The 21,376-nt window shown below is 43.6% G+C and overlaps 1 long non-coding RNA gene across 1 annotated transcript in view; it reads right to left on the reverse strand.

The window, feature by feature from the left end:
• The window catches only part of LOC116636688, a 172,491-nt gene that overhangs the window by 118,816 nt on the left and 32,299 nt on the right, over positions 1-21,376 (reverse strand). The window contains exon 2 of the long non-coding RNA XR_004300383.1: positions 11,476-11,575. This is a non-coding gene — a long non-coding RNA (uncharacterized LOC116636688). The remainder of the gene's footprint in view (positions 1-11,475; positions 11,576-21,376) is intronic.

The following is a 21,376-nucleotide window of genomic DNA, read 5'->3' on the forward strand; positions in this document are numbered from 1 at the left end:
AAAATCCATGTGTGTGCTCCCAGCACTGAAGGGTGTTTTTTATAGATGGGGTTATTACAGAAGAGACCAACTGAATCAGTTGAGTTGTTCAAACCGTCTGTGTGAGTGGCTTCCTGTGGTTGGTATTTCTTGCTAGGAAATATGGCAGTACAAAGTGTATTTGGGTTGGAACCCAAACTCTAGAAAAGGCAGCCTATCTAGTGGAGCGGTTGAGTGTGGACTTTGGTATCCATCTGACCTATGTTCCAGTCCCAGTTTTGCCACTCACCAATTATGTGACTTTAGGCAAATGATTTGTCCTCTACAACCTCTCTTTCCCATCTGTGAAATGGGGATAATAATAGCAGCAATCTTGCTGGGTTGTTGTGAAGGGGAAATGAGAGGAATGAATATTGTGTGTGGCATGGAGGGTGGGAGGCAGGGATCCGAGGCCAGAAGTTCTCTTACATGCACATAGTGGGGAAAAGCCGATCACTAAAACTCGTTTGTGGGGAGGGTAGAGAGACCACCCAGCAGAGCCCTGATGGTGGTATGTCTGTTGGGTGCCTCTGCCCTTGGTCACACTGCTCTGAGGTCTCCCTGGCTGGCAGGTGCCCCTTAACAAGGTTGGAGGGTTTCTTTACATCATGTTGGCCTCTCTCCTTCAGATACGCTTATGGAGTAGGGGGGCACAGGGACAAGTGACGTATTAGAAACCACCGGGAAACAGGGACAGCATGAGACTTAAACCCCAGCTCCATTTTCTTTTCACCCTGGATAATAAACCAGCCGCCCTTGTTGTCCCCTAACTCCACCATCTGTAAAAGGGGACAAGGAGGCTGTGAAAATCAAAAGCAGAAATGTGTGTGACAGAGCATATTGTCCCATAAGTCTTCCAAAATTAAAAAATAAAAGTTAAATGTTGGAGAAATACAGAATAGGGCCCAGCCCCAAAGAAACCTAGCTTTCCACGCCTCCTGTTCAAAGCATGAAATAACACCCGGGGAATTGTTTTGATCATTACCCCAAATCTAAAACAATAGTATCATTTAAAAAAATAACTCTCTATTTACATTTCACTAGCTTAAAACTGCCTTGAAAGACATTTTCATCAAACAGTGGCATACTCTTCCTAAATTAATTTGAGAGATTAAGTCATAAGGATTGTTTGAAGAAACTTTTAAAAAAATTCTCCTTGGTATGACTTGGTATGTCAATAAATAAATGAATTTCTAACTCTGATATTTTAAATAAGTATTTGGCTATTGTCTAGAAAAAAGTCTTTTTATATTTCTGAAAAGCTCCCTGTTGTCATCTTAATTTTGACAAAGTATTTAGTTTTGTACAAACACTGTCCTTTCCACAACTCACATGATTGCAGAAAGACCAATTAATGAATTCTGACTTCCTTATTTGCATATACTTGGAGGACATAACTGTGAAGACTTAGAATATTCTTTTTTGATACATTAGCTCATTTCTGAAGAGCAGCCCACACTGGATCCCTTGACTACTTCAACCTTGTTTAATAGGAAAATAAAGATATATATATATATATATATAAATTTCCCCAAATATAACCTGTAGGTTTCCATATAGAGAGACAAGATCCACACTTCCCTAAAATAATAGTGCCCAATAGAGGAGAGGAAAATTTCTACTGAGCATCTGCTATGGAACCAGGAGTTTGTGCCAAGAACTTTCGATGCACAGACTCCACTTCATTTTAATCCTTACAAGAACCCCATGACATAGACATCCCCTTCACATTTTTGTGCATCCTGCTTCCCAAACAGGTCTCTCTTCCTAGTGGCCCCACACCCCCCTCGTTTCACCACCTCCAGGTGGAGCAGAGCTTCCCAGCATTTTCAGATTGTGGCACGCATGGAAAAGCATAACATTTGCTCAGCACACTCAACAAACAGCAGAGCATTCTGGAGCATGTAGATAAGGCTTGGTGAAAAAATTCATATAAGAAATTATGAGAAAAATAGAATACATGTATTATAGAAGATATTATATATTGAGTTTGTACTACACTTATAAATGAAAGTATTTTAAACTTTTTAATGAGAAACTTAACCCTGCTTTTCTGAACATAGCTTTATTATTTATTAGAAAATGGTTATTGAGGAGTAATTTACATCCAATGAAATACACAGATTTTAAGTGTACACTTTTGATCTTTTTTTTTTTTTTTTTTTTATTTATTTGAGAGAGAGAATGAGACAGAGAGAGAGAGCATGAGAGGGGAGAGGATCAGAGGGAGAAGCAGACTCCCTGCTGAGCAGGGAGTCCGATGCGGGACTCAATCCCGGGACTCCAGGATCATGACCTGAGCCGAAGGCAGTCGCTTAACCAACTGAGCCACCCAGGCGCCCCACTTTTGATCTTTTTGACAAGTGTACATCTTCCCCAATCAAGATATACTAGCACATTTTTATCACCCTAGAAAGTTCCTTTATGCCTGCTCTCAGTGAATGCCTAGACCTTAGACGCAGCTCCTTGGTCTGGTATCTATTATTGTAGAAAGTTTTCCTATTCTAGAACTTAATATAAATGGAATAATACAGCATATTAGTCTTTTGTGTCTTGTTCCTTTTATTAAGCATTACGTTTTTAAGACTCATTCTTCCTGTTGCATGTCTTGGTAATTTGTTACTTTTTTTTTTTTTAAGATTTTATTTATTTATTCATGAGAGACAGAGAGAGAGCAGAGGCAGAGGGAGAAGCAGGCTCCCCACGGAGCAGGGAGCCCGATGTGGGACTCAATCCCAGGCCCCCGGGATCATGACCTGAGCCGAAGGCAGACGCTTAACCGACTGAGCCACCCAGGCATCCCAATTTGTTACTTTTAATTGCTAAGTAATATCCCATTGTGTGAATATACCATAGTTTGCATATCTAGTCTCCTGTTGATGGATACCTGGGTTATTTTTAATTTTTGGTATTGTAAGTAAGCTACTGTAAACATTCTTGCACAAGGCTTTTTGTGAACACATATTTTCGTTTTCCGTGGATAAACACCTGGTGTAAAGTGGCCAGGTAATACGGCAGATGCTTATTTAGCTTTTCACAAAACTCCCAGTTTTCCAAAGTCATTGTATCATTGTTTCGCCTACTAACAATGCAGGAGAGTTCTGTTGCTTCCACATCTATGTCAGTGGTTAGGAGTGTTAAATGTTTTTACTTCTAGCTATTCTGGTTGGTTTGTGATGATATCTAATTATCATTTTAATTTGAATTTCCTTGATAAATAACTATGTTGAGCATTTTTTTCATGTGTTACCAGCCATTTTTATAAAGCTTCTTTTGTGAGGTGTTTGTTCAAGATTTACTCAGTTTTAATTTAGGCTGTTTTTTTATTTTGAGTTTAAGTGTTCTTTATATTCTGGATACAACTCCTTTGTCAGATGTTGTTTTATAAATATTTTCTCCCCACCTGGGATTTATGTTTTTCTTTTCTTAATGGTATTTTTGCTGCATGCTGAAGTTTTTAGTATTAACAAAGTCCAATTTGTCAGTATATTATTTCATGGTTATTGCTTTCTCTGTGTTCTCTATGATTTTTTCACTCATACCAAAGTCATGAAAATATTCTTACATTTCATACTATTAAACTTTATGGTTTTAGCTTTTATTTTTTTTTTTTTTTTTTTTTTTTTTAAAGGTTTTATTTATTTGACAGAGAGGGAACACAAGCAGGAGGAGTGGGAGAGGGAGAAGCGGGCTCCCTGCTCGGCAGAGAGCCCGATGCGGGGCTCGATCCCAGGACCCCGGGATCATGACCTGAGCCGAAGGCAGACGCCTAACGACTGAGCCACCCAGGCGCCCCTATGGTTTTAGCTTTTAAATTTAGATCTTTGATTGATCTGAAATCTTCTGTGTATGTGTGATATATATTTGGAGATTTTCTAGATTTGTACTAATACAGTAGTCACTGGCCATATGTGGATAAATTTAAATTAATTAAAAACAAATTAAAAATTCAGTTGCTAAGTCGCTCTAGCCAAATTTCAGGTGCTCAATAGTCACACACAGTGACTATCATTGTCAATACAGATATCGAACATTTCTACCACTGCAGAAATTTCTATTGGAATATTTTATTATCACTGATTTCTGATTTAATACTATTGCAGCCAGAGAATATCCTCTGAATGATTTTGACTTTGGAAATTTATTGAGGCTTGTTTTATGGCTTAGAAAATAGTCTACCTTGGTGAATTCTTCCCATGCACTTGAGAAGATAACACAATCCTTTTCCTGCTCTTGGGTGTAGTGCTCCCTAGCTGTCAGTTAAGTTGAGTTAGATCTTCCATGTCTTTGTTATTTTTTTTGGTCTAGTCATCCTATCAAATGCAGAGAGATGGGTGGTAAATTCTTCATCAGTTGTGGACCTATCTATTCTTTAGTTCCATCACACTGAAAATTGTTAATTTTCTTGATCGCTTACCATGTCATTATTATGAAATGCCTCTCTACTTTGGTAATACTTATTGTCTTGAAGTCTACTTTGGTTATAAAATATAATAATGGTAGATTATTAATGGTTAATTTTTGCATTTTATATCCTTTTGCACTTTCCATTCTTCCACTTTCAACTTTTCTGTGTCTTTAGGTTTGAAATGTGTTTCTTGTCAACAACATATACTTTGTTTGTTTTGTTTTGTTTTGTTTTTGTTTTTCAGCCAGTTTGACAATCTCTAGCTTTTAATTTGGCTCTTTAGTCCACATGCAATTACTGATACATGCAGGTTTTTTTATTTTTTATTTTTTTTAAGATTTTTTTAAAATTATTTATTTATTTATTTGATAGAGATAGCCAGAGCAGGAACATAAGCAGAGGGAGTGGGAGAGGGAGCCCGAGGTGGGGCTCGATCCTAGGACCCTGGGATCATGACCTGAGCCGAAGGCAGACACTTAACAACTGAACCACCAAGGTGCCCCAAATGTAGGTTTTAATCTACTGTAGTGATATTTAATTTATATTGCTCCATCTGCTCTATAGTTTTTGTTCCTCCCTTTCTGCCTTTGTGTGTGTGTGTGTGTGTGTGTGTATGTGTGTGAATTAAATATTTTTAGGTATTTTTATTTTCTGTGTTAGTTATTATCATTTATGTCTTTTTATGCAAGTTTATTTTTTAGTGGTTGATTTAGAGATTATAATATGCATCTCTAACTTGTCTCATCTACAATAAGAAATTATTCTACTATTGTACAATGTAAGAATCTTAAAATAATTACTTTAATTATTACTTCCTCACCCTTTGTGCTCTTATCATATATTCTATTTCTAAATATGTCAGAACCTCACATAGCATGATTATTTTACTTTAAAAGTTCAAGAGTCTTTCAATTGTGTGTGTGTGTGTGTGTGTGTGTGTGTTTGTGTGCATTGTGTATGTTTAATGTCCTTTATATTTACTAACATGTTTTCTCTTTCTGGTATTCTTTACTTCTTCTTCAAGAACTGGATCTCTATCTGGCATTGTTTCCTTTTAGCCTGAAGAATTTATTTTAGTATTCCTTATAGTGGAGGTCTGTGTGAAACAATTTCCTTAATTTTGCCTCATTGAAAATATCTTTATTTTGCCTGCCTTTATTTTTGGGAAATAATTGCACTAAAACTAGAATTCTAGATTGATTTTTTTCCCTCCTCTCAACACTTTAAAGATGTCATTCTACTGTCTTCTGGGCTCCATTGTTTCTAGTAAGAAGCTGTAATTTCTATTGTTGTTCCCTTTATGTAATATGTCTTATTTTCACTGGCAGCTTTTAAGATTTTCTCTTTGTTTGTTTCTCAGCAGCTTGATTATGATGTGTCTAAAAGTGCTTTTATTGGTGTTTGTGTTTATCCTTCTTTGAGTTTGCTGAGTTTATTGCATCTTCAGTTAATGTTTTCCATATATTTCAGAAAATGCTAGACCATTCAAATAGTTCTTCTGAGACTCAAATTATATGTTTATTTGAACATCATATATTATATGTATTTTATATATATATTTATATACGTTACATATAACATATATATCAGATATCTTGAATGTGGAACTGATTGTCTTCAATTTCACAGATTCCTACCCCAATGTGTCCAGTCTGCTAATAAACTCATTGAAAAGATCCTTTATCTATTTTTCATTTCTAGCATTTCCATTTGGCTCTGCCATTGTCCAACTGTTCAAACATGTTGTTCACTTTTTTCACTCTATCATTTTATATATTTATTATTGTTATTTTAAAGTGCTTGTCTGATAATTCCAAAAATAGTTCTATTCTACAGGTCTGGTTTTATTTACTGTTTTCTCTTTGAGGAAAAGTAATTTTTGCTTACTTTTTCACATGTCTTTGAGTTTGATTTTGATTGAATTTAGACATCATGAATTACATAGAAATGGTAGAGTCTGAAGAAAATAATAATCGTATCCAGAAAAGAGTAGACCTTTTTGTCTGGCAGGCCACTCCTGAGAAGGTTTGAGACGCTCTTGTCTGTAGTTGATCTTGGTCTGAAGGTTTTGCTGCTTTAGTTGGATTCAATCTGCTCCAGGCTTCACATTACTTGACAGAGGAGTCAGAACCTTCCCTCTAGCAAAACTTGCCATGTGAATGCTTGGGGAGAATTTATCAGTCCTTCTCTGTCTTCGACTTTCTCAGGCCCTGTTTGCCTTTGTCTTGCTCCTGTCTCTACCCTCCCGCCCTCTCCCAACTACACATGGCCCCTGCCTTGTCCTCAATGCAAGGCTTGGGGTTTCTCTCAGTGTTCCTGTGCTGCCCTAGGACTTCAGCAGGGGCCGAGGTGTCTTCTTGAGCTCTCCAGGCCTTCCCTGAATAGGGAAAAGGACCTACCTTAGTAAAGTGAGGCTATAAGTATCAGTGGAATTTCTCAGTTCTCCTTAGACACGGCAGGTCATGCGCACCTGTAGCTGGGAAAAGAGGAGATGTTCTCCTCAGCTCTCCAGCTCCCTCCCAGAGGCAGACCCCCGCTGCTGCCTCATAATCAGCCAGGCTCTGAGTTCCAGGGTGGTGGTGGTGGGGGGAGAGGCGGAGCTCCCTTCCGTTCTGCTCAGAGGTCAGCAGGCTCCCCACACCTGTGCCTCGGGGCTTTTGCTCTTTTCCCCTACCCCCAAGCTATTTGCGAGCTCCCAGTGAAGGCCCAAGGGAATGAGTCAGCGGGTGGGTGCAGAACCCTGTGTCCTAGCTCCTGGGGAGTCTAAATCGCCTTAACATCATCTAAATGTGCAGCTGCTGGTTCCTTATCAGTTTCCTCTTTCCATTCACTGTGCTGCCAAGCATAAAAACAGCTCTCCTAGGAGGTCATTGCCCCTTTTTGTATTTGGGTTCAGTGGGTTTCTTTACAACCTGAATGCTCTTACATGCGTTAAAGAATTACGATTTTGTAGATTATCTGGCTCGTGCTTATTGCTAGGGTGGGAGCAATTTTCCTGTAACTGTCGATATCCCAAGTGGAAGTGGAAGCCAACATAGCTTTTTCTATCCAGTTTTATGTTGGAATGGTTACAAGCAAATCCTAATTGCCTTTTTAATGTGTTCTCTTCACGTTCTCACCATCACCATTGAAAACAGCTTCACACGGAGGTGATAAAAAATTTGAAACCTTCTTTTATTTTACGACCACTCAAACGTTTGCAAGAATTAAAGTTATATTTAAAGATTTTAATAGGCTTCCTTTTCTTTTATTGACAAATGGTATGTTAAATTTTATTTTATAACAATAACGCAAACAGAGTTCAGATGAAAACTATCTTTTGCATATCAAGTATTTGAAAATAACAATGAAGCTCCAATTTACAGAACAAGCAGTCACCAGGAACCTAGCTGGGTTGCTAGTACGAGCAATCAGCCACAAAACAACGCTTATCTGTCATATATGAAATAGAGATTTGGGGCTACACTGCCTAGAGCTGCACCCGCCAGAAGCCCCCAACCACCTTCACCCTAACAAGTTACACCTTAGGGCTGTGTGCCCTGCTCTGTGGGCATTTGGATTATGAACTCTAGCGGGTCCGTGAGTCCCTTATTCACGGTGGGCAGCTGAGTGCTTTGCAGCCGGCCGTTGACATAGAGGTCCAGATGGGACTATTCTGGATGCCACCTGAGAGAAGCATGCACCCACCACTGAACCTTGCCACACTTGGGTCAGGCTTCAGGGAGCCCTGGAAGAGACTGCTGTGGCTAGAGGTGCTTGACCTTGTGTTCCTGCCACCCCAGGCTTCTGTGGCTGTGCAGAGGGCTGAGAGAATCATTATCCCATGGTCCATCTTAAACCATCGGCCCACAGTGGTCGCTCAGAGACCGGGCACACTCACACTGCTTCCTGGTCGCTCCCCCCCACCCCGCCCTTCTCTCACTTAATCCTGTGTTCTGAGTTTTACTCTCGCTTATAGGATAAAATGCAGATAAAAATGACAGATAAGGGGTGCCTGGGTGGCTCAGTCGTTAAGCGTCTGCCTTTGGCTCAGGTCATGATCCCAGGGTCCTGGGATCAAGCCCCGCATCGGGCTCCCTGCTCTGCGGGAAGCCTGCTTCTCCCTCTCCCACTCCCCCTGCTTGTGTTCCCTCTCTCGCTGTGTCTCTTTCAAATAAATAAATAAAATCTTTAAAAAAAATTAAAAATGACAGATAAATAATGGGCAATATTTTAGTATAAGTATGTCTCAAGTATTGCTCGGGACCTACTTACATTAAAGAACTATTATTTAAGGAGTCAGTTATTCTTTATCTGAAATTCTGTTTGTTTTTCTTGTTTCGTTTTTTTTAAAGATCTTATTTATTTATTTGTCAGAGAGAGAGAGAAAGCACAAGCAGGCAGAGCAGGGAGAGGGAGAAGCAGACTCCCCGCTGAGCAGGGAGCCCGATGCAGGACTCAATCCCAGGACCCCGGGATCATGACCTGAGCTGAAGGCAGATGCTCAACCGACTGAGCCACCCAGCGACCCCTCTTATCTGAAATTCTAATGTAACTGGGAGTCTTATGTTTTTATCTGCTAAATCTGGAAAGTCAACTCTTTTGGATATAGCCAGCAATAAAGCAAACTCCTGATTATTTTTGTCCTTGGCTAGCTATGTTGAGTTGACCAGCGCACTCAACTTCTGTATATGCATCAGCTCCATCTACGTGACAGGGTTGGGTGAGACTCAAATGAGATGATGAAAGTAAATCCTATTGGTACCTGCTCTGCAGAGGTAAGGGCCAGCATAACGATTATGGAACTCTAGGTAAAGCGACTAAGCTCTATTAAAAGTACTTTTGCATTTCAGGTGGTGTGGCGGCCATGAGGGAGATAGGCTAGAGAAGTTAGGGCACTGTGAGCCTCAGTTTGAATCCTGATCCCACCACTTTACTAGCTGTCGGATGTTAGACAAACTACTCAGCATTGCTACACCTCAGTCCCTCTCTATGTAAAATGGAGATGCTATTAGGACAGAGCTCATGGGGTGCAATATGCTAGCGCTTACCGGAACACTGGCAGGTAGCAGGTGCTTGGCGGGTGAGTAGGTCATGCCTGTTTTGCTAAAAGGAGACTTTGGTACTCCTCCCACTACATCAAACAGGAGGTTGCCTCCTCCACCTTTTCATAAACATTTCCCCGAGATATTAATAGATGTCCCACAGTAAAAAAGTTCCTATGATCAAAAGTTTGAGAAATGCTGCACATTACATGCACTGCTGAAGCTTCACACCACACATTTGCACATCAAAGCTTCTGAGATGATCCATTACAGAGAAACGTGTTCTATTTATTTTCCCACGATTTCTTAAACATATTTCTACATGAAACACCTCTTTTATGGCCCATCTATTAACATCCTGTGTAACTATCTTCACCTGCCAACATCCTTGTTATAAAAAATCCTTCCAACGCAAGGGAGAAAGTTAAGGGGTACTACTATTAATGGGCAATGCGATAAGAAATAAAGGTTGATTTAAAGTGATAAAAAGGGGCTCCTGGGTGGCTCAGTCAGTTAAGCCTCTGCTTTTGGCTCAGGTCATGGTCTCAGGGTCCTGGGATTGAGCTCTGTGTAGGGCTCCCTGCTCAGTGGGGAGTTGCTTCTCCCTCTCCCTTCGTCCCTCCCCCCACCCCCACTTGTGTGTACACCCTCTCTCTCTCTCAAATAAAAAAAAAAAAATAAAGTGATAAAAATAATCAACAGAGGCAGTGCAAATAGTGGTAAAACTTCATGGAAGTTAGGGGTTGGTATGATGTTACAGGTGAGATAAACCTTCATCTACTAAAGAGAGTCCAGAGATTTCCCCTCAAATTATTTCGTAAAGCTAGAGGGACATAAACACAGTAGGTGTAGGCAAGGCAGTAACTACTCCGACAACTGAAAACAGGGATTGGGTGCAGGGGGGAGCATCCACGGAGAGGACTGCCTTTCATCACACATCCCTCTGTAGACCTGATGTTAAAAACTTGCTCATGAGTTACTTGGATAAAAATTTACAAACAAACAAACTCTGAATTCTCCAAGTTTTCAGGCTTGGTTAACTCTAGGCTGGACCAACCCTAGACCTGATGACAAAGATACGTCCAGGTAAGGACCCCCGCGTCCCCTCCACTGGCCAGTGGAGTTTTGATTGATCACCACTAGCCAGCTGCAACTTCATGCACTACTTCCTACTCGCTCCCTTTCAGTCTGTGCTTGCTTTAATAATCTTCCCGCCCTCCCTCCTTCTTTTCTTTTTCACATTTCACGCCGTCCTGCCATTCTATATTGCAATGTAAGATTAAAAAGGAACTAATAAGCCCAGGGCCACTGGCTGATTGGCGAATTCAACTACTATAATATCTAGACAATACTGGGACTGTTTTTCCCTCCCAGCAACTCCACATGTGCCTGCTTCTATGTGGCGATTTTTCTTTTTTTTAGCAAAAAGATTCTGAAAATTCACCAGTAATCCTAAGACAAGAAGAATTTCAAGATGCAGCAAGCTTTAGAAATGGGCTCCAGATGCATTATCTAAGCTCCCTTAAACTGCCAAAGCAAGCCAGGGTGGCCTGAATGGCTTATTAAGTGATTGATTCCGCCTAGATTTAATTTCTGGGATTTTTGGAATTCAGGCATGGTCTAGACTAAAGCATTAGTCTTTTACTGAGAAATCTGAATTTGCTTCCCCCTTGGTATATATGTGCAGCTCACATTAGAGACCAAATTTCACCCATCAAAACTCAGCTCAGAATTCATTTCCCTTCTGAACCCCCATTTCTCCCTTCCTTCCCCAGACACCTTTACTCATAATTGCCCGTAAGGTCTCATACACACTTTTGTGCCCACATCTCCTATGCTGTTCTACAATCTGTTTCCCTGTCTATCCTGAATTTACTAGAAGGTAGATTTTAGACATACAGATGGTGTGTATAATCCCGTCCCGTTGAGCGTGGGCAGGACCCATGGATACGATGGGATAGCACTCCACTGACCAGGTTATGGTACGTCGTGGCAAAGGTGATGGGATAGTCAGTCCAAGATTACCTTACGTATGTCAGGCTATCGCAGCAGGTGGTGGGGACACAGCACGGCTGATATACTGATGTTCGCCCGTGGAGACAGTTTGGACTTCTGATCCGCAGGACTGTCAAATAATAAATGTGTGTCATTTCACGCCACTAAGTGTATGGCAATTCATTACAGGAGCAATGGGAGACTGATAAGGGTTTCAACCCCTGCCCTGTTCTCTCTGATCTTGGTGACTCTCAGTCATGTGCTTACCCTCGTTGCTACCCAAAAAGAGGCGACCTGACCCAGATTTTCTATCCTGGATTTCAAATGTGAAGTGAACTGAGACCAGAATTAGAATGGAAGGCAGTTGGAGCTAAATCATCTTAGCGCGATACCCAGAATCTGGCTCTTAAATGAATTTCAGCAGCTGAGGTCCTTCCCAAGGCTGACCATTCTGATTTCCCTTTAAGCCAGTGAGCACCCCAGCATCTTCTTAAATTCCTTTTTTTTTTCTTAACTTAGTCAAATGCAGCTTCTTTTGCTTGCAACCAAAAAACAAACAAACAAAATCCTACCAGCTATCATTTGGTCAGCACTTACTATCTTTTCCCCAAAATATTCTTTCTGGCTTGACTTTTCTTTCCAAGTACTGTGCTTTGCCTTTATTTACATTTTAACTTTTTATAATAATTAACACTTTACACTTCAACTCTTTACAATGACTCTTAGAGTAATTCTAGGATTAGCTATTTTGAGACCGATTTCCCTTTAGGGAAACAGACACAAAGGGTTAACTTGCCCACTGTCGTCACATGGCTGTTTCTAGCAGCACCTGAATTCAAACATGGTTTTGACCACCTTCACCCATCCATCAGGCTATCCTGCTTTAAAATAAATGATGTTTGTCAAAGAAAGATTAAAAGTATTGCTCACAGAGGGAACAGAAGAATTTATGGTTAAGGGCAATGCAGCTATTGTAGATAGAGAAGCCATGGGAGGAGATTATTTGAGAAGGGAGGAACCCTCTGGCTACAGGAATCAATCCACCAATGCTGATTGTTCCTCCCAGTATTGTGTTCTGTGCTGTGATGTTTGGACAAGATATTATGGAAAAGAATTATGAGAAACAAAAGACATGCTTCCTGTTCCCATTGATGATAAGGCCAATGGCAGCAAAGAAAAGGCTGTTGGAAGGATTATAGGAGATAATGCCAGGAAATCTCTCAGCAAGGTGTTTGGCAAGTAATGAGGCTAAATAAACATTTACCTAATTCTAGGATTGACCAACATCTCTGTCAGAAAGAGATTCTTCCTTTAGAGGGATTGGCCCCAGCTTGTGGTCCTGATCCTATGTTGGTGGGTTTCCTGCTTACTTGTCTGAAGGCAATCTTATTTTCCTCCTTTTTTCGACTCTTGGAGGGCTTTTCATTTTGAGGTCCCACATATCCCCCCCTCCAACGCCTATCAGACAATGTGGCAGGATGGAGTTTTCTCCCTCCACCTCCCCATCCCCTCCCTTCTTGGACTGAATGGCCAGAAGGCCATCTTTAATGAGGACAGAGTGTGGGCTAAATAGTGCCTCAGAGCCATATTGTTAGCAGCGTTAGCTAGAGAAATGTTGACTGTCTTCGATGATTCCCTCTGAGGCTAGGTATCAGACCAATACCCTAGAAGGAATGAAAGGGCCCCAAACCTTCCCCTCCAGCACCATCTAGGGGAAACTGTGACAGTCCAAAGAGGAAGAGGTGGGGGCTGGGGGAAGGGCAGAGATAAAAAGATCAAGAGACAAAAGGGAGAACTGAAAGTGGAACAGAGAGGAGGTGAACTGAGAAGGATGAGTAATTCGTTCATTCATTCTCTGGATATGTATGGGCATCTTTTCAGGGAATGTGCTTGTGGGAAAACGCTCCTGCCCTCGAGGAACTCACATGCCAGTGAAGATATGGACAATAAACCTGTGAATAAATGAAACAACTAGATGATTTCAGAGAGTGCCACATCCTAAGACAAAGGTACAAGAGAATGATGTAACAGAGAGTCCCTGGGGGTGAGAGTGGGGGGATAAGGAGGCCTCGGCAGGTCTGTCTGAGGAGGTCTGAAAGATGAAAAGACAGCATGTGGAGATGAAAGAATGTTCCAGGCAGGAAAAAGAACCATAAGCCAACATGGAGGTAAGGAGAAAGACTGGTCCAAGTAGAAAGAAGACAAAAGTTCGAAGTCTTGGCGGCCGTGGTCAAGCAACAGCAAGTAGATCATAAGCCTGGGATCCGGGGACATGCATTTCTGCTCATCCTTCGGTGAGATTGACCAAGGTGCGAACTTTCTCCCAGAGGACTCCACCAGTATACTTTTCCAAAGGTCAAGGGGAAGGGCAGAGATAACTGTGCATAGTTTACAGATGAGGAACCCAAGGCACATTAGTGAGATGGCTCTCCCAGAGGGACCGAGAAAATGCAGAGCTGAGCCACGGTGAACCCGAGGCGTCTCCACCATGGCCACTCTTTCGCTTAAGCCATGGAGATTTTCTCTCGATCTAGTGCATAGGCTGCTGCTCTTCAAGAAGTTTGGGTTTTCTTTACTGTTTCAACGATGTCCTAAAGAAACCTTAAGTTTTCTTCCTAGCATTAACTTTTATTATTTGGCAGTTCTACCATTTTCCTTCTGTTTTCTGTCCACTCTTCTTTTTTTATGAAGTCAAACCTACCTCCCCCCACTTGGTTTTTTCAGCCACCTCAGCAGGCCTCTAGAGACAGAGTCTCTTGGGCGAGGAGAGAATAGCCTTTTCCATGTCTAAGAGAAAGGGAGGTGGGCTTTTAATCAGAGGATCCCTTGCCAAGTGCTCTGGAGCAGGGGGGTAGAGTGGGCTTAGCTCTTACCCCTCCCCTCTGCTTATTCTGATAGTCCCACTCACCCGAGTACAGATGTCATAAGGATTCTCAAACTTCATAGAAGGTGCTAGAATTTTGTGTGGAGCCTAGTAAGAATGCAAATTCCAGGGCCCTACCACCCAAGGCTCTGACTCAGCAGATCTGGGACAGGGCCCAGGAATCAGCATTTAAAAGATATCTCCATTCCCAAAGTATTAAAAGTAGTTTTGTTAAAAACAAAACAAAACAAAGTAGACATCTCCAGCAATTTTTCTCTATATCAAAATAAATCTGATTCTGGTGACATCAATAGTCTTACTTCATCTTTCAATTCAAATATGTGTATTAATACTAGTTTCAAAAGCATTATTTTTCTTGAGTATAATTTGAATTTAATATTGAGTAAATATTAGATATTATTAACACGACTAGAGATAAATTAGAGGATACATATCATAAGAAGGTTAAAAAACCTACTTCAACTTGGTAATTAATTTACCCACAGCTAGTTGTAAAAGCAACTAAAGTACCAAGTTGCTATTTCTCAGGTATTTATTAAAAAATAATTTGACTCAGCTTCAATCTCAGTCAGTCCTGAGGACCCTCCCTTACCAGAGGTCACAGAATCAATAAGGCTTAAACAGTGTATGAGAAGTGGTGGGGGTCCTCTAATGTTCTGTCTATCAGAGGTGCCCCTGATAGCTACATTTTTTAAATTCATAGGTACCCCTTGAACCTGACAGTTCTCCTGCTTCCTGGCTGGGCTTGGGGTCTGGGAACCTGGCGGGGAGGGGAGGGCTGGGACGCTGGTGCCAAGTGCCCAGCCTCTCAAGCAATTATTCCTTCCACCGACCTGGCACCTTCTCCTGGAGGCCTCTGCACAGCTGTATGGGGGTCGGGGGTAACACTACCAAGGGAACCCTCCGAATTCCTCTCCTTCCCAGTCCGGGCACTACTCCGAAATCTGCATTTGTAATAAATTCCCCCGAGGAAGTCTGACTTCCAGGAATGCTGCCTTAAGGGAATATATTCTGGATTTCTGTGTTCATGTGTTCATTCACTCATTCAGCAAGTGTTTATTGTCCTCTACTCTGTACCAGGAACTGTTCTAGACACCGAAGAAGCAGTGATCAAAACAGGCAGAAGCGCCTACCCTCATAGAGCTTACATTTCTCTGTCATGAGACTGACAATAAATAAGCTAACAAAAATATACATACGATGCAGAGTCAGGTGGTGAGGGGAAAAGGCATGCAGGGGAAAGGGAAGAGGGGTGGGGGCGTTTTTCAGAAGGGTGATGGGGTTTCCTGGAAAAGATGTCCGCTGGGGCAAGCCCTGGAGGAAGTGAGAGCTCTCCAGGAAGAGGGTCCCGAGCAGGGGCTATCAAGTTGCACAGGCTGAGGCTAGGGTGTGCTTCGTGAATCTGAAGGACGGTGGGGAGGCCAGTGTGGCTGGAGCAGAGTTACATGGCGAGGCAGGCTCAGCCAGGCGGCCAGCCGGGCCAGAGGAAGGACCTGGACTTTACTGGCTGTCGAAGGATAAACCCCTTTGGATCCTGGCCGACCCCCCTTCCCTAGCTGCTGACTGCCCCTCCTGTCTGTTTTGTCACTTGCTCGAAATCTTTCGTTCCAGTTCTGCTTCTGGGCGAACCCACCCCATGACAACCCCCGGGAAGCTAATACCCTGCGAGCTCTCCCTTTATCAGACCGTGTTCCCTGTCCCCCGTGGCGAGCTCGGCGGGCGGCCTCCAGCAGCGATTCGGTGTAATTCCCACTCGCCTCCTACTCCTTGGGCTTTATCTTCTCGATACTTGGGAGTTTGAATAGCTCCCTGGCACTGAGAGTTGACAGCACTGGGAGTTCTGGGGAGGCAGCAGAGGCTGCTACAGGCGTTCCCGCCCAAGAGACAGCTTCCGGCTCAGCTCTGGCATCTACGGGCTGTGGGCGACGTGCCCGTGCCATCTGAGCTTCGGCTTCCTCAGATGGGGATTGGTGATAAGCCACCTGGCCAGGTGCTTGTGCCAGTGAAATGCCACAAGCGTGCGACGCGGGTAGCTCCGCAGGAGCTGCTCAGCACATTCCAGAGGCTTCCTTTCCTCTGCTGCTCTCAGATATTACAACTCTCCTCCCTTTCCACAAGGAGCTGAAGGGAAGCTTTCGAAAAGAATCACGTTAGGGGCGCCTGGGGGGGCTCAGTCGGTTAAGTGTCTGCCTTCGGCTCAGGTCATGATCCCAGGGTCCTGGGATCGAGTCCCGCATCGGGCTCCTTGCTCAGCGGGCAGCTTGCTTCTTCCTCTCCCTGCCACTCCCCCTGCTTGTGCTCTCTCTCCCTCTCTCTCTGTGACAAATAAATAAAACTTCAAAAAAATGATCGCGTTAATAGCAAACATACGTTGTATATTTACTAATATTCCAGGAAGAGCACTAAATGCTTTGTATATGTTATGTCTCTGAGCTCTCTTACCTTGTCAGTGATTTACTTTAAAGTAGACAACGTATGTATGTGTGTGTGTGAGTGTATGTGAGAGAGAGAGAGAGATTGCAGTTAAGCTAATGAAGGCAGATCTTCAAGATATTCGGGCTAGATAAAGTATTTTAGAAATGTTCTCTATGCTAGCATGAGTTGGGTATAAAGACGCAGAGAGACCTCCAGCCTGAATTGTTAGAAATAACTCGGAAGAGCTACATGTCCGATCTGTCTGGTGTGCAGCCATGAGCCAGGAGGAACTCTGGTGCCCGAGGCCAGTTAGAACATGCATGGAATCCTACCTCCACAGTCATTGTGTATCTGCCTTGCAGGCATCTTCTAAGCAAAGTTTGGGTTGGAGCATTAAAGGACTGCAAGCTGGGATGTCGTGGGCCTTAGGGACAAGCACTATGAGGACTTTTGGGTTTGCTTGCTAATAAACGTCTATAGGCGTGGCAGAATTTTGAAATCTCCCTCCTTCTTACACTGCTGGCTAGCTTGTAGAGAAAGCACTGGCCAGCTATCACCTACTGGTATCTTCCCTGAAGGAGCCTAAGCAATGTGCGAGATGAGATTGGCTTGGTTAACTCACAATACATCCTATCGGGGAGGAACCACCCTAGAGGAGTTAGGGAACTTGTGTGGAGTCACCAGGAAGTGGCAGGAGCAGGGTCCAAGCCATACCCTCGATGCAGAGTCCCCTCTCCTGATCACTATGCTTCCTGCCAGGAGAACCCCCTTCTGTTACCCACACCTCCTCCCTCTTTCTCCATGGATAGGCAGCCTCAGCATAATTGACTCTTGGACTAGATAATTCTTCGCTGTGGAGCTGTCCTGTGTCTTGCAGGATGCTTGGCAGCAACCCTAGCCTCTAGCCCCTAGATGCTAATAGCATCTTTTACCCCTGTGGTGACAATCAAAAATGTCTCCACTCACTGTCAAATGGTCCCTGGGGGGCTCCTGGTTGAAAAGCACTGGCACAGATCTTAACTCCATAGCAAAATGCTATCTTTTCTTTAAAAAGAGAAAAAAAAAAAAAACTATTTTCTTGAGTGCTTAGTGCCAGGGACTGTGTCCAGAGCCTTACTGATGGATTAGATATCATGAACCACATTACATCAGCTCAGGGGAATAAGATGTGTTTACTATTGGGCTGGCGATGCCCTTGTGCCTATGTATCTGCTGTCAACAGACCGAAGCCGAGTGGGTCTCTCATAGCCATGAGGTTGGTTTTGGCAGACATCCCTCACATCTCACTGCTAGACACAGGTGGGCCCTCTAGGCCCTGACACATGAAATATGCAACACAGAATGGCCAGGCCATACATGACGATAACAATGCTCACCCATAGCCTCCGCAGCAACTAGTCCAGAATGGTCAGGACTTGGTCAATGACTACAAACTTCTTTTTCTCTCTCTCTCTCTTTCTTTCAAGATTTCATCCATTCAGTTGAGAGAGAGAGAGAGAGAAATCACAAGCAGGGAGAAGGGGCAGAGGGAGAGGGAGAAGCAGACTCCCCGAGGAGCAGGGAGCCCGACACGGGACTCAGTCCGACCCCGAGATCATGACCTGAGCTGAAGGCAGACGCTCAGCTGACTGAACCACCCAGGCATAACTCCCCTCCCCTCTTTTTTGTTCTCACTCTCACCTCAAAGAATACCAAATAAGCTCTTCCAACCAATCCTGTGAGATCCTCTGCTTCTCTTCGGCACTTCCTCCAGCTTCCTCACACCAATAACCGGCAATCAGAGCATACCCAAAGCCTTCCCTTTTCCCACATGGCACTTTCCCACTCCTCCACCTGTCTTTGAGTCTCTGCCTAATGCGAGTGGTGGTGGCTGACCCCCTGGATGTAGCAAGCTCTGAATAAACAGTCTCTTGTGTGTTCTTATATGGGTGGTCTCCATTTCTCTCCAGTCTCCTTCCCATCCCCTTGCTTCCGGGTAGTATGGCACAGGGGGAGCAGATCTCAGGAGGCATTCTGCCACTCATAAAAATACTGTAGCTAGCAAGTGCAGTCATACAATGCTGTTGTGTAGACTTGTGGAAAACTCAGCCCTCGGTTCCCCAGGCATTTCCATAACACCCTGCACAAAGCTTCAGCTCGAGGTCAATGAGATACTATTCCAGACAAGAGAGGCAGAGAGCTTAACTATCCTCTTGGAATCGAAGTGCCTCACACCACAGGATCAAATGGGAGCCCCAGGCCTTGTACCCCACTCCAGAGGGTTTCAGCCTCTGAGTTCACTAAATTCCTCTTCCTCTTCATACAGGGCCATGCATGCCTGGCAATATTTACATTCTTTCTACATATATTGAATACAACTATTGGACCAATAAAAAATGGCTTTTAATATCCCCAATGCTAACTTATAAACGCTCTAGCACTGATCGAAATGGCCAGATTGGGAGGCCTGCCTCAGAACTATAGTCTCCATGCCTAATTGGGGTTGTTCCTGTGCTGACAGTACCCGGAGGGTGGATTCCTGATAAGGGCTCTTTGAATGTTAAGGAAGAGCAGGCCCTAGAGCAGAGGTTCTTCATCTTTTCTGTGCCTTGGACCTCTTTGGTGGGTCAGGGATCCCTTCCCAGAGTAATGTTTACAGATAATGTTTACAAATGGAGGAAACCAGTTAGATTGAATACAGTCATCAAAACTCTGAAAACCAGATACATGTAATATAATGATATATGTGCTTCTTTATTAATGTGTTAAATATTAAAGTCTGGTGGCAGGTCTTAGAAGTGCCGTGATTTTGGGAGGTGTGATGCCCAAAAATGGTATTGCAAAACATCTGCCACAGCTGTAATATAAAATACAAATGTCTGTAATTTCTACTGTTTACAGAGTCACAAGAACTTCTATGATTGTCTGCATTCATGTTTAAAGGAAATGCTAAATTCTAGTTAGATGTAGTGAAAAAAAGATGTAATTTTTTCCCCCTAGTCCAAGTTCATGAACTCCCCTGAATTCTCTCCATGGGCCTAAGCAGGAAAGCCCTGTGCCAGAGTGTGAAGTTAAATGGGGCATACTGTCTACGTTGAAGCAAGCGGCAATATGCCCCTGTTCCATGACGGGGGACTGTCATTATTTGATATTTCTTAGTCTTCCTCCGACTGTGTGTGGGAGACGGGCTCTAGGACAGAAGGAACTGTGTTGTGCTGACCACTGAGTGTCAGACCGTGCCTGGCACTTAGCAGGTGCTCAGATTATTATTTACTGGACGACAGGATCCCATGGAAACAGCAAGGTCACGTGTGCTGCAAGGGCCTCATCTGCCCAGGTGGTCACAGGATGAGGTGCCGGATATGGATGAAGTCAAGGCCTCACTGGGAACAGGGGTATCGGCACGGCCTGAGACAAGTGAGGGCTGCTGGGCTCACCCATGGCTCTGAGCATCACACCAGACTGCCATGGGGAGCTCTAGGCCCAGTGTCCCCTTTCCACTCTTCCAGGATGATGAGCCCTCTCTTCTGGAACCTTCCTCCAAAATCAGCATTGAGCTGTTGCTCCCCCAGCCTTCTTCATCCTTCACTTCCTCTGTGTCAGGTCTGAAGACTTTCTTTGTCCTCTGGTCCAAGAGAATTCTTCCTTCTCCTTTCAACTCTATTCCTCACTCCTTAGGCCTTCTGTTTTCTCTCTTATGTCTGCTAATCTATAATTCTCTCTTCATAAGACAATTTGATGACTGATTAAATCCAGAGCTTTGGTTCTAATGAACCTCCAAGATGGTAGTGATAATATTGTTTTCTTGAGGACCAAGAGGGGTTTGCTTTCGAAAACTCTCCCAACAGATAAAGAGCATTGTTTAGAGAGAGAGATTGAGAAAGGGGTACGAAAACCAGATGAGCATTCACAATCTCACCACATCTCTCTTGTTTCATGTTCTCACAACACTCTGTAAGGTATATATTCTTAGCTCCATTTCAGGAAACAAAAGATCCGAAAGGTTAGGTAATGGGCCTCATGCCACACAGCTGGTGACTCCCAGAGGCAGGTGGGTCTAGTTCTCCCTGACCTCAAAGGCCATGTGCTTGACGCAGCGAGCAACCTTAGCCTCTCACGGCTGGGGCCCGGGGCGGGCCGAGCTGGAGAAATCTGCCTTGGGACAGGGCTTCTCAAATTCATTACTGCTCTGCTTCAGATCAGCACGTGGATATACTGCACGGGACTCGTTCCAACCTCTTGCCGCCACAAATGACTCACCAGCAGGTTTGCGGTACTTGAGCTGGTCGCACCCTATTGAACGCATCACAGCCCCGAAGTCACGGCAAGGTGTGATGGCTAGCCCCATTTCCAAGGCTCGCTCACACATCCTGGGCTCATCTCCTTGGGTACCGGTAGCAAACCATTCACAGCTGGGAAGCGCTCTGTGAACCACACTCGGGGAGCTGGGCTGCTGGACACGGCCACTGGCCCGTCCGAGCAGGACCCTGAGGTCGGGGATGCGGTGTGGCCCAGGGGGCTGTCATTCTTTCTACCAAACACACAGCAATCTCTAGCTGTCTTCTCACTCAGACAATGCACAGCTGGCTCTAGATAAATAATTTGACAATGCCCTCACTCATGGGGAAGACTATCTACGACTCCTTGGAGATA

This window comes from Phoca vitulina, unplaced genomic scaffold (genome assembly GCF_004348235.1).
Source record: "Phoca vitulina isolate PV1807 unplaced genomic scaffold, GSC_HSeal_1.0 scaffold1, whole genome shotgun sequence".
NCBI classification, from domain to species: domain Eukaryota; kingdom Metazoa; phylum Chordata; class Mammalia; order Carnivora; family Phocidae; genus Phoca; species Phoca vitulina.